The 12,889-nt window shown below is 43.2% G+C and overlaps 2 long non-coding RNA genes across 14 annotated transcripts in view; one reads left to right on the plus strand and one right to left on the minus strand.

Moving 5' to 3' along the window:
- The window catches only part of LOC123063149 (uncharacterized), a 32,045-nt gene that overhangs the window by 2,035 nt on the left and 17,121 nt on the right, over positions 1-12,889 (minus strand). The gene's annotated exons all lie outside the window — the stretch shown is intronic.
- Positions 3,434-8,095, plus strand: LOC123063150 (uncharacterized). 6 transcript variants are annotated; one of them, XR_006430145.1, is made up of 8 exons: positions 3,434-4,587; positions 4,696-5,016; positions 5,092-5,334; positions 5,447-5,565; positions 6,002-6,114; positions 6,268-6,700; positions 6,778-7,065; positions 7,144-8,095. It is a non-coding gene; the product is annotated as an uncharacterized lncRNA (long non-coding RNA). The 6 variants fall into 6 exon arrangements; XR_006430146.1 differs by having other exon boundaries at positions 5,447-5,500; XR_006430141.1 differs by having other exon boundaries at positions 4,744-5,016.

Below are 12,889 nucleotides of genomic sequence, written 5' to 3' on the forward strand. Positions count from 1 at the left end.
AAGCTGAAGAGTTATGGAAAAAAGATTCATGTAGAAACCAATTTGAAGAAGGTGGCATTACCAATAATCAGAGCATCATGTCCTTTCCAGTTCCAATCAATGTATCCTACTGTGAGTAATGGTGTATTGGAAAAAGGGTTCAGAAACATGATGATATGCTTCAAGAAGACATTGAAATCGTATGTTTTGAAAGAACAAAACTCGTCATTAAATATATGTTGGTGGAAGCTGATTTTTTTAATAGCAATGCTTGGCTGATACATGAGGTGCCTACAAGGATATGCCTAACAGGACAGCAAGTAGTTGCCCAATTCAACAACCCAGGTAGCTTGGAGAAGGATAGGTTCGAAATAGTCACACGGATGATGGTAGCTGTAGAGATAAAATGGATTAGAGGACTATATCGTGGAAGGTGGAGGCACATCTTGCTTCCAATATGGGCTGTAAGTTATGTTAAGTTACGTACTAAAGTGATTTCGAAAAATATGTATGATTTGACAAAGAAGCTGTTGTAAAACGCAGGAATTGGTATTAAACGCAGAGCAGTACCTACTTGATGAGACAATAAGGATGATGTTTGCATACGCAAACTTGGAATACGACGTTGAATGCTGCAGAGTGGTAATTGAATTTTGTTTAGACATAAGGGGACTATAACAATTTATATGTTTATTGCTTAACTGGATATATGCTATGTAGATTTTTGCTCCATACCGGGACGAAGAACAATTCTGGATTTTATATGCATTTGACATGGAAACCTGTAGAGTGCATGTTTTCGATCCGAAAAGGGGAAACCGTCCAATGTGGGCGCTGGAGAAAAAGCACAAGAAGTTATGCTACAAATTGATCGAGGGTCTTTCTAGATGTTATTTATAGGTTCTTTGATGGATGGAATATCAATGCGGAATCATTCCAGTTTATATATCACAGTTTCCTTGAGAAGGCCAGCAACATGTCATACCTTATCTTGCATTCTAATCGTGTGAGCTATTTTTATGTGGTAATCACTCTGATAACCTTTCCTATGGCAGATTTGACAGTTCATTCTACATGGTGCATTGCATTATGAATTACATGGGAACTGGTCTGGCACATGGATGTACTGAGGTATGAAACATTTCCATACTTTCGTAATTTTTTAAAATTTAATAATACTAACTGTTGTCAAAAAAACATAGGATGGGTTGAAGAAGATAAGGGAGTACATCGTACACATGGTGCTGACAATGGATGGTAATATTGGAGTCCCGCCGAAATGCATAGTGAGTCCAATGCTGCTGGAATAAAGTACTGATGGCCCAAGTTGTTGGAAAAAAATTTGTAATATATAACGTAGATGATGGATGTTTTATGTAGCTTTATGTAATGTACTACTATGTTAAATGCAGCTGAATTCTGAGGGATGCATCCCTTCTAATGTAGTATATTTGCGTAAAAATGGTAGATGGCGTGGACGACAACAAAATATGTAGTTCTGGTAGTTTCATTAGACCTAATAATAAATCTGAACATTATCAATGTTTGGTGCGAGAGCGCTGATGACAACATACAATGCCAAAAATGTATGTACTGGAGCTGATGTCAATTTTATTAATAAAATGATTAATGGACTAATGAAACTTCCGATCACATTCATTTTTGTAAAGGTAAAAATTATTTAAATGAATGCATTTCGCGTAATGAAAAAAATTTGGTATATGTTTTTTGGATAAATGACGGTTCAATTTGTGGTTCTCGTATAAAACAGAAATGCCCCCAGGTGGCTTTAAGTAGATTTTGTAATAATACGGTACAGAGGAAAATACATCCAAGGTTGAAGTTTCACCCCATATGGGTGCATAAATAATAAACAAAAAAAGGTTGAAAAAGTTAAGAACTTGGTTGACAGGATAACTGACTTGCTTTGGATTTAGTATGTAATTGTTAATGAATAAAATTATAAAGCTTGACTTGAAAGTGGAAAAAGTCAAAAATTGGTTGGCACTATAGCTAACTATTCATACTGTTTTATTGGGATAACATAAGTATTTCTTGACCGTAGATGTGAGAATGAGATATCTTTTTGTTTATTAACTGTAACGAGTACAATAAAATAGAGATTTATTTGAAAAACTATTACAGAAACTTTTGACTTGTCGTGGAATTACTGAATTTTTTTGTACATATGGTCTAGATGTCCACATACACAATTGTAACTAGTACAAGAAATCTGCGTCCACGGTTTTTTTGGTCAGCTAAACTACCGAGGAAACTAGGGTGATTCATGCTGTAGTTCTCAATACCCGGCATGAGTAATGATAAAAGATTAGATTTGGCTGAAGGATGTCTTTTAGTACACAAATTTTCATTAATAAACATTTTGCATGTGGTCTTTGTTACTTTTGTAAGTTCCAAATTGTAATGAAATAATTGAGTTAATAGAAAAAATGTACTAGTAAGAATAAAGGACGATGCAATTAATAAATTATTTAAGGAGTGAAGGTTGCTTGTTTAAACGGAGGAAGAATACTACAGTAAAATTATATTATAAATTTTTGTGTTGTGATGTATTATTATTAATAATTCGGTACGTTGACAGTACAAAATGAAGCGCGGAGTTCTGAGGACTTAATTTAATAAATATATGTAAAATCTGTGAAAAAAATAAAAGTTAAACTAAGTCACCGTCTAAAAAACGCGGTAACTCAATGAGTATGATTGGTTTGGCTGAAAGAAACTTGTACTAATTACAGAAAAGCTGTTTAGCATTTTGTCTATGCATTTGCTAGGAGCAGTGGTGAAAAATTGCAACGTGGATGAAGGAATGAAGGCCTTGAGGTACTGGTGCATGAGATATATTTTGATGAACTTATTGAGGATGTATTTGATTGGAAGCTTGACGACAGGATGCGCTGGATTATTTTTATGAATGGGATTGTGTACGATATATGGAAAACCCGGTTTTGTGGTAACACGCGCGAGGATTGCTGTAATTTATGTCGCAAAAAAATGTTCAAATACATCCTACAAATTAATAGTAACAAAGAAAAAAAAGGATAACAAGTTTTTAGTGTCATGGGGCCGTTAATAGAAATGAAACTGGTGTGTAAATTATTATTAGTAGTAATCATTGGCAGCTGGATACAAAACCAAAAGTACACAGGCAGCCAACGCATGTTTAGGGGAAAGACCTTGTTTATGTAGGGCAGGGGAAGGAAAGCATTAAAAAATTGTTGTGGTAGATGGGCAGCGTGCCATTTAAGTGGTAGGCAGTGAACGACGCAAGGGGTGTTGGCTTCTTCCTCCACTCCCGACTCCGCCTCGCGCCGCCTCCCCGGGCGGCGGCCGGGGCGGCTCCTCCGCGCCTTCTCCTCGCCCCCACCCCTCCGTCCTCCCTCCCCCGCCGCCGCCGGACAGCGCCCCCGGATCTGGCCGGGTGGCTCGGCGGCGGCGGGCCTTCTTTTCCCCCGCGCGCAGCGCCCTTCCCGGGGCAGGGCTCGGCGGCGGGTGCAGCTCGGCTGGCGGTGGTCCGGCGTCCTGGTGGCGGGGGCCGGCGGCTGGCGCGGTGGTGGCGCTGCCTCTTGGTGGCGTGGTGGCCTGGTGGCGCTGGTGGCCGGCGATGCGCCCCCGGCCCAGATCTGGGCCCTTAGGGCCCCATCTGGGTCCTAGCGGGCCGGCGCCGGCGTGGCCTTGCTGTCTACGGCTCGGTGTGGAGGAGGAGCGGCTCGGATGTGGGCGGCGGCGCCGATGGCGTGCCGGCAGCAACGCGAGGGCGGGAGCTTTACGGGCCCACGAGGGCTCGGCCGGGCCTGTGGGCTTACGGGCCTGGTGTGCTCCTGCTATTGCGTCCGGACGGCTACCGTCGCTGACGGTGGAGGTGGGGCCCTCCCGCGTGCCGACGGTGCTGCTGCCCTAGTCCCGGCTCTGATTCTTCGCCTTGTTGTCCTCACTTCGCGGTGTCGTGGTGAGACGGCGTGGGGGCCTCTTGACCGTGTTGGCGCTGGGTGGTGGTTGGTTTGGTGGCTGGCTCCGGAGCGCCCGAGGTGCGGGTTGGGATCGGGGGAAACCCCTGTCGGCTTGGCCGACACCGGCGCGGTGGCGCCTGTGGGTGCTGCCTGACCTTCCGGGAGGGCGTCGGCGGCTACCCTTCCTCTCGCCTCGTCGTGTACCGGGGGAAACCCTTGGCAGCAGCGTCGTCATCGTCGCGATCCTTCTTGGAGGTGTTGATAGGTGCCGGCGCTTCGGAGTCTTGGAGCCTAGTGGAAGATCCCGGTGGGCGCAGCGTTCGCGAGGCTTCTTCGTTTTCGTTGATCCGCCGTTGTTCTTTTGCTCTTTCTCTGTCGTTTCTTTTGGGCGTGACTGTGCTGCTTCCGCCCCAGCACCTATCTTCGTACGGCTTGGTTGGTTGCTTTGTATACAAAGCGGGGGGAAACCCTTTTTCGGCAAGTGGTAGGCAGTGTGAGCAGATATACTGTTGACTAGCAAAACCACCTGCCGCTTGGAGGAGGATAGGGTTTCCAGGTTAGATCTGTGCTCGGGAGGGAAGTGCGCCGCCATGGCGATGGAGCAGAAGCTGATGAATACTGGGCAATACAGGCAAGAAAGGTAACACGTCCGGCTGTCCCCCCCTCATCTTTGCCTATTTGTGTGCCAACTGTTTTTTGACTATTTAGTACATGGCGCTGCCGGGTCTATGGGGATTTCCGCATTTAGGTTCCTTGCTTTATTAGAAAGTGCGAATAATGGGGAGCTATTCTACAGCGATGAGCCGAGTGCTCTAGAAACCGTCAATGAAGGAAGCGAGTCAGATATATATTCAGGTTCAGAGAACATGCTGTCAAATGTTCATGCATGGCAAACAAATGGTAGTGGCATTGTTAAAGCGACAGATTTGGCTGGGCCTGAGGGTCTGCGGCTTATCAGTGGGTTGATTGAGCCTATTGAACCAGACAAGGCCGACAAAGGATGCCTACAAATTTCAGAGACCGCGGGAGCAGAGCAGAGTTCTGAAAGTGATACTACTTGCGTTAGAAGGTAATTTGAACCTTTGTTATAATTTATATTCAACTTTGTGAAGAAAAATGTGTGACATTTGAACTTTGTTAACAGGCATCGGCGAGGAGCAATGCCTGATGAGAGAACTATACAAGCAAAGAGGGTTACAACACTTGAAACTGCAATCAGGGGTTTTGCTGAAAGGAAAACAGCTTCTGTCATTACACCAACACTAGGATTGAGTTATGATTCATTGACAGAAGCTTACGACTTTTACAACCTGTATTCTTGGGAATGTGGTTTCGGCATACGTTACGGAAGAGCAAAAATAATGTGAAAGGAGCCAGGTGTATGCAGGTTTGTTTGCTGTTGTTCGATAAGTAACTTTTTTTTATACTTGATTACACAAAGCATTGTGTGGATTACATGTTGCTATCGAAAATTGACATGTGCATTTCTTTTGCAACAGGGGAAACCGAATAAGGAGAACAACAGTTCATGCAGAGCAAAATGTCGTGCAACGGTGAGGCTACTAAGAACTGATGACGGGGGTGGTATATATCCGAGAACAGGACAGAGCACAATCATGTACTACTTGATACTTGTGCTTCTAAGCTCCACTTCCCGTCGCATAGGCACATAGATAAGTACACTAGATAATTGGTTGCGCACCTTAGGCAGAATAATGTTAATCTTAGTAAGGTTTACAACATCATTGGAACTTATTTTGGGAGGATCGAGAATGGTCCATTCACCAAAAGGTTCTTACGTACATTGTGTGGGAAAATTATTAGAGAACAAGCTGATGATGATGTGCGTAAAACAATAGAAATTTTCTTGGAGATGAAAGAGAAAGATAGTGATTTATCTTACACAGTTCAAGTGGATGATGAAAGCCGGATTAGGACATTGTTGTGGTCTAATGGTAGAAGCAAATTGCAATACCACTATTTCGGAGATGCAGTGACATTTGACACTACTTACAAGACAAACCTGTATGACATGCCGTTTGGGCTGTTTGTAGGTGTTAACAATCATTTCCAGAGCACTATTTTTGCTGGTGTTCTTATGAGGGACGAGCAGTCAGAAAGTTTTGAACAGGTTTTCCGTGAGTTTGTGAAGATGATGGGAGGAAAGGTTCCAGTGACTATTCTTACTGATAATTTTTTTGTTTGTTTTCAATCTGAAAAGTTAATAAAAGATGTCATTTGTGCTATAGGAATGATTTTGATTAGTACTATATATGTAATTTATGGTAATATAAATAATTTTTAATCAAATGTTGAACAGACCAAGCTAGGGCGATGGAGATTGCTATTGAGAATGTTTGGCCGGAAACAACACACCGTTGGTGCAAGAGAGTTTGGGTTATCATCATACAAAGAAGAGTGACTTCCGAGCAGAATTCCATAGATTGGTGAACGACATGCTAACTATCGAAGAGTTTGAGAAGGGGTGGGTGGAGATTATGAAGAAATACAGTTTGCAGAGCAATACATTCCTCATACAAATATTTGAGGTGAGGCGGAAGTGGGCAAAGCCATATTTTTCTGGAAAATTTTGTGCGAAAATGACGAGCACACAAAGGAGTGAGAGCGCAAATCACATGCTGAAGAATTATGTTCCTCCAGCATGCCCAATGAATCTTTTTGTCAAGTAGTATGCAAAAGTACCGTTTGATAGAGAGCAAGAAGAAGGTTTCCAAGAAAAGAGGACCAAATTGGTAAGATAAGCAACATTCTTTTAATATATTGTAGTTTGTTTAAGCAAGCCTGAATTATGTTTCTAATCGGTACACAGGCAGGGGTAGTTCTAAAAGTTAACATACCAATTGAACGCCATGCAACCACGGTGTATACTCAGGCCATGTTTGAGCTGTTTGGAAAAAGTCTTTACTACTCATGTTCTTATTACATCGAAGAATTAGTTCCAGGGAGTGAGTACCTGGCAACACACGTGAAGGCGGGGTCGAGGGAGAAATGGTACAAGAGCAGATACAAGGTGGTGGTTTCAGAATTCAACGATTTTTTCAGTTGTGAGTGTTGACTCTTTGAGCATATGGGGATGATTTGTTTCCATGCACTAAAGGTGTGTACATATGAATTTTTAGTAGCTAATTCCTTTTATTTGTTAATTGCTGACTTTGCACATGACTTGGAATAACAGGTGATGATAGTGTTGGGATTGAATGAGATACCAAGGAAGCACATACTGAAAAGATGGACAGTAGATGCGTGTGATACCCTTCCAGAACATCTGAAGCATTATCAAAAAGATGTAGGCCTACCTGATTGCACAACTTTCAGACACAATGCTATGTACATCTCTGCTCTGGAATTGGTTATGATGGGTGATAGCAATCCCAAGGATTTTGACTATGTCATGAGCGGGCTAGCAGAATTGAAGAAGGGTGCTTTGCCACTAAGTAATCTTAAAGATGGAATGAGTCTAATTGAAAAAAAGAAGGCATGTAAGTCTTCTTTGTTGCTAAATCTATTGCTTCAAAGGTAGTCAGAAGCAGATTATTGATGAGGAAGCTGCATCAAGTGCTGGGAAAATTGAATGGAGAAATGCAAAAGCAAGAACGATAGTAGGGGAGGGGCAATCTTCAGTTCATGCTAATGGTACAATTCAAGCAATTTCGGGTTCGTCTACTATCCAGGGGGCGACCTGAGCACGGCTGATTCAAACATTGTTGTAACTTCAAGAAGCATGGATATAGAAAGCGACATGTCCATGTTACCCCCTAAGAAGAAACCAAGGATGAGAGGTCATCCGAAAACTGCAAGAGACAAGCCAAATTACGAAATAAATGACAAGCGATCGGGGTTTTGCACCATTTGCCGTGGGAAGGGGTACAAAAGAACTATATGCCCTCAAAGGGGCAACGAACCGCAGAAGCCCAGGAAGATTCCGACATGTACAAATTGTGGCATAGCCGGTCATCATAGGAATACGTGTTCAGAAGTGTTGTACTCTACATTGGATGGGGTGCACTCTGTAGGATGCATCTGAAGTAATTATGTACTTCTAATTGAATCTTTTTTAAACATTTGGACAAGTTTGTGTTGTAAAACATCTGGAGACAAAAAATGTTGAAGTTATGTTACTTTTTTTATTATGTTTTGTAAGAATATGTCATAGGGGTAAGAAATAATTTATTTGGATATAGGCGATACATTAGCAAGAGCAGCTGCAAGGATGGATATCTATGATTGCTGAAAAAGAAAACAAAAAAATTACAGATATATATGGAGCATGATAGGCACAAGGTATTTTTTTGGGAAAATAAACAAGTAGAAGAAAAGAACAAATATTAATGCAGTGTGTTTATAAGAGTGGTAGAGGCCGCAAGAAAATGCCAGGAAAAAGCACATGGTGTCTGGTTGGCAGAGGAGTAATAAATATGTGGTTTCTGTGTGAGAGGCGGCAATGCTGTGGACATACTTGTCCATCTAAGGACATGCCGAGACCTACATACTTGTCCATCTAAGGACATGCCGAGACCTGAGGAAGCTTCAGTACTCACCAAGGCAACATAAGTTCATCATATTGTACAGAGAGAGAGAGAGAGAGAGAGAGAGAGAGAGAGAGAGAGAGAGAGAGAGAGAGAGAGAGAGAGAGAGAGAGAGAGAGAGAGAGAGAGAGAGAGAGAGAGAGAGAGAGAGAGAGAGAGAGAGAGAGAGAGAGAGAACCATTCAGAGCGTCCATGGATATGGTGATGGAATCAAAGAAGCGTCCGAGGAACTTTTCAGTGCATGCAATATACTACTTTGAAATTTCTTCTTCTTCTGTTGTTCATTCTTTTACTAATTTTTTTGTACCAGACAACTGCAAGTGTGGAAGGAGGGGCAGCTTATGCTATAATTGAGACAGGAGATACTTCCTCTGGTTCAGAAGTTGAGCAGGTAAAAATGTAATTAGTGCTTTTAAAATAAGAATGCATGAATTATAAAAATAGTGTAACATCCCAAATTTTCAATTTGGAATGTTATACACTAGATCATCATTGCATATCATATTTATTGCATTTTGGTTGATCCTAGAAATTTTTCGCAACTCAAGGACCCTGGGAGAGAGTTGGGGATTTCGTTATTTTCATATTTGAGTTGTCTCAAATTTTGAAAATAGGATCATTTGATTTTATTTATTTTATCTTCAATTATTTCTATTACAAAAATATGAGAGAGGGAATAAAATGACTTTCCCAAAATAAAGAAATATTGAGGATTTAATAAAAAATCAAATAAGATTTATTTCGAGATTTTTGGAGTCTGTTTAGTAGTCCTTTTGTTTTTTTTCCGAGCGTAAGTTTTTTTTTTAAAAACGTCCGAACCGACCTACGGGCCGTGCTAGGCCCGGACTCCCCCGGACCCAGCCTTTATAAGCCGCCGGCCCACCCCGGGCCAAAACCCTTGTCGCCTCGCCTCGAACCCCGCGCCCGCCGCCACCGCCCGTGCCTGACGCCGCCGCCTGCGCCCGACGCCGCGCGCCGCCTGCGCCCGACGCCGCGCGCCGCCGCCGCCCGCTGCCGCCCCGCCGGACCCCGCCGGACCCCGCCGACGCCGCCGCCTCGCCGGAGCCGCCGTCGTCGTCCCGCCGCTCGAGGTTTACCTCGATCCCACCGCCGGTTTTCCCGGAAAAACCGTTCGGTGTTCGCCGGTTTTTTTGTTTCGTTTTTTCTTTAGATCGGTTTTTTCCCGGTTTAGGCTAATTAGCGAGCGTTCGCTCGTTCGTTCGTTTTATCGAACGCGTTCTTCGTTTAGATTCAGTTAACGAACGAACGTTCGTTAAATTGTTCGTCGTTTTTCTTTTTCTCGGATTAAATCCGCGATTTTCTGATCGCGATTTCTGATCCGATTTTCGTTTTAGTTTATCTTTTCGCTCGTTTATCGGAATCAGGCGATTCAAGCGCCTGGAGTTTCGTCTCGAAACTCTCTTTCTGTTTAACCAACTTAAACAAGTTTTTGCTTCTGTAAAAATTGCCTTAGATCTAGAATAGTAAACGAAGCCTGTTTCTTTTGCCGTTTGTCTTTCGTTGCTTCGTTCGATTCGATTCTTTTTGCCAACCGGAGTTCTTAAGTTGAACTTTCTGGTTAAATCTCTTATTTGAGTTTTACCTATGCATTAGTTGAGTACTTATTGTGTGCTTGTTTGTTTGCGATAGAGTACCCGGAGTGCGCCGCTTGTTACTTCGAATCGCTAGGTTTCCCGGATCATCAGCAAGGCAAGTAACACTTTGATCATACCTCCTACTACCCAGTTTTATTGCATTAGATCAATCCTTACACATTTCATGATTAATGTAATTAAATTGTGGGTTTGGGAAGTAGTTGAGGTAGTACCTATTACCTGTCTAATTATCAAACCTTTGGGAGTTACTTCTACGTTTGCTTATTATTGCTATGCTATGCTAGTAGACGTGGATTGGGTGAGTGTATCCATGACAGATGTGAGCTTTGTTAATTAATGGTTTACTTAAGGTGGCAACCTAAACACACATCTGGGTGGATTGAGGCACCTGGGTATTCCAGGATTGCCTGTTTTCTTTTGGACCGCCACCCAGGCTCAAAGGGATCATGAGATTATTCATGCTAGAAACTTCCGTGTGCAGCCACAAGCTATTATGGGCTCTAGCATAGTTGACTAAGTCGTGCGAACTCTTACAGTGGTAGACTAGCAGATGTAGGGGATGTAGGTGGTACGGTCTACCCATCGTAAGGTGCTAGCGCTTCTGAAAGACTATGTCTCGGTCATCCGTTTCTCAAACACCGTGTAGTGCGAGAAACCAAACGGAGGCGATCGAGTCTTGTGGGGAAAAGTGCGCAAACCTCTGCAGAGTGTATAAACTAATCATGGTTAGCCGTGTCCCCGGTTATGGACATCTTGAGTATCTAGTACCTGGATTATCATGTGAATCTCAACATGTTACTCTAAAGATTAATTTTGTTGGGTTTGTTTAATGATGATGTTTAATTGGGATTGAGAATGCTGTCAACCATTCTCAATGTTTAACAACCACCATAATAGTTAAATAAATTTATTCCTTTGCAGTAGGGAAAAATTGGCTTTACGCAAAACTGTAACCATAGAGCTTTCCACCAGCCAAATATGCATATAGTATAGCTGTTTCATTCCATTATTCTCTATGTGTTACATTGCCAGCATATTCCATGTGCTGACCCGTTTTCGGGCTGCAACGTTAATGTTGCAGACTTTTCAGACGATGATTAAGGAGTTTTAGGTCGTGGTTCTATACTCAGTGATGCCGTTGGAGTTGATGGACTCACTTATCTTCCAAGCCTTCCGCTGTTATCGTTATTAGATGGCCTTAAGCCATTTTTATTGTAATAAGTTATCTTTGGAGACACTCGATGTAATAAGTGTGTGATTGCTACTCTGCTATAAATCCTTCAAGTACTGTGTGGTGTCAGCATTACTGATCCAGGGATGACACCGGAGCACAGAGATTGGACCGTTTGAGGTCTGGTCGCTACAAGATGGTATCAGAGCACACGCTGACTGTAGGACACGACCACTAAGCTAAAGACCTAGATCACTACTCACTCTCTTCTCTTCTGACCTCTCATCTTTTCTACTCTTTTAGGATGGCGGATGCAAGGAACAAGTTCACTCAACCGGATGAAGATACACCCTTTGGACGTCACTTGAAGGAAGTCACTAGATACCTGAACATAGGAGTACCAAGCTTCACCGGAACCTACAACGCCACCTTACCTGAAGAAGAGCGCTGGATGATTCAAGTTCAAGTTCCAGGAAGGACGTTCATGCCAGTCACTGAGCCCATAGAGTTTTCTTTCGATGCACCAACCTGGAGTCTAGGAAAGAGCATGGCAGCTCACATCGCCATGGGACGCATTGGAGAAGTCTACCGCAATGATCTCAAGGATACTATCTACCAGATTTGTGGGCGCCGAGATGAGCACTGGGAGATGATCAGCACCAGAAAGGATAGATCAATTGCAGCTTTTATCCAGGAGTTAAACCAGCACATTCGACGTCAGGAGAACCAGATGTGCGCCGACATGATAGACCTGAAGAAGGCAAGGACAAGAATCAAGGAACTGGAGGAAGAACTCAAGGCTACACGTGAAGATTTTGAAGAAGAAATTGAAGTATTAGTGGAAAAGAATGACGATCTGATCAAGAAGATTGGAATATTCATGGGAGACCCTACATCGGTAGAAGAAGACGAAGAACCCAAGGAGATTCGCCCGGAAGACTACATCATCATCGACGACACCGACTCGGATCCAGATGATAGCGATGATGACTATGTTGATGAAGCTGGAGCAGATATCATGGAGTCTGCAACCGAAGAATATTTCTAGTAGACCACCCCAACAGTAGTAGTAGTCCACCATGTAAATATAGTAGCCCGAGCACTTTTGCGATAGTTAGATCGATTGTATGCCCTTGTTTGGTTGATTGAATGAAGTGAATTGTTTGCTTTTGCCTCATGTGCATATGGGTAGTGTTTTCTCTTTAGGCCCCCTCTATTCTTAAATCTCATCCTTTTCTAAACCCTCAGATGCCTCCGAGACGTGACCCCGGATTTACCTTCCCACCGGAGCTCACTCAGTTGATCCAGCAGCAGAACACATTGATGCAGTTACTAGTCCAGAATCAGAACCAGGGGAACAACAACAACAACAACCCACCACCACCACCACCTGTTGATCACTTAGCCCGTTTTCTTAGGCTGAATCCGCCGGTGTTTTCCAGTAGCACCGAGCCGATAGTAGCAGATGATTGGCTCCGCAAGACAGCTAGAGAGTTGACCACAGCAGGATGCACTGATGCGGAGAAGGTGAAGTTTGCCGCACATCAGCTTGAAGGACCCGCAGCATCATGGTGGGAGAATTTCACAGCCACTTTCCCTGTCGATACT

The sequence above is a fragment of the Triticum aestivum genome, chromosome 3A (assembly GCF_018294505.1).
Source record: "Triticum aestivum cultivar Chinese Spring chromosome 3A, IWGSC CS RefSeq v2.1, whole genome shotgun sequence".
Taxonomy (NCBI): domain Eukaryota; kingdom Viridiplantae; phylum Streptophyta; class Magnoliopsida; order Poales; family Poaceae; genus Triticum; species Triticum aestivum.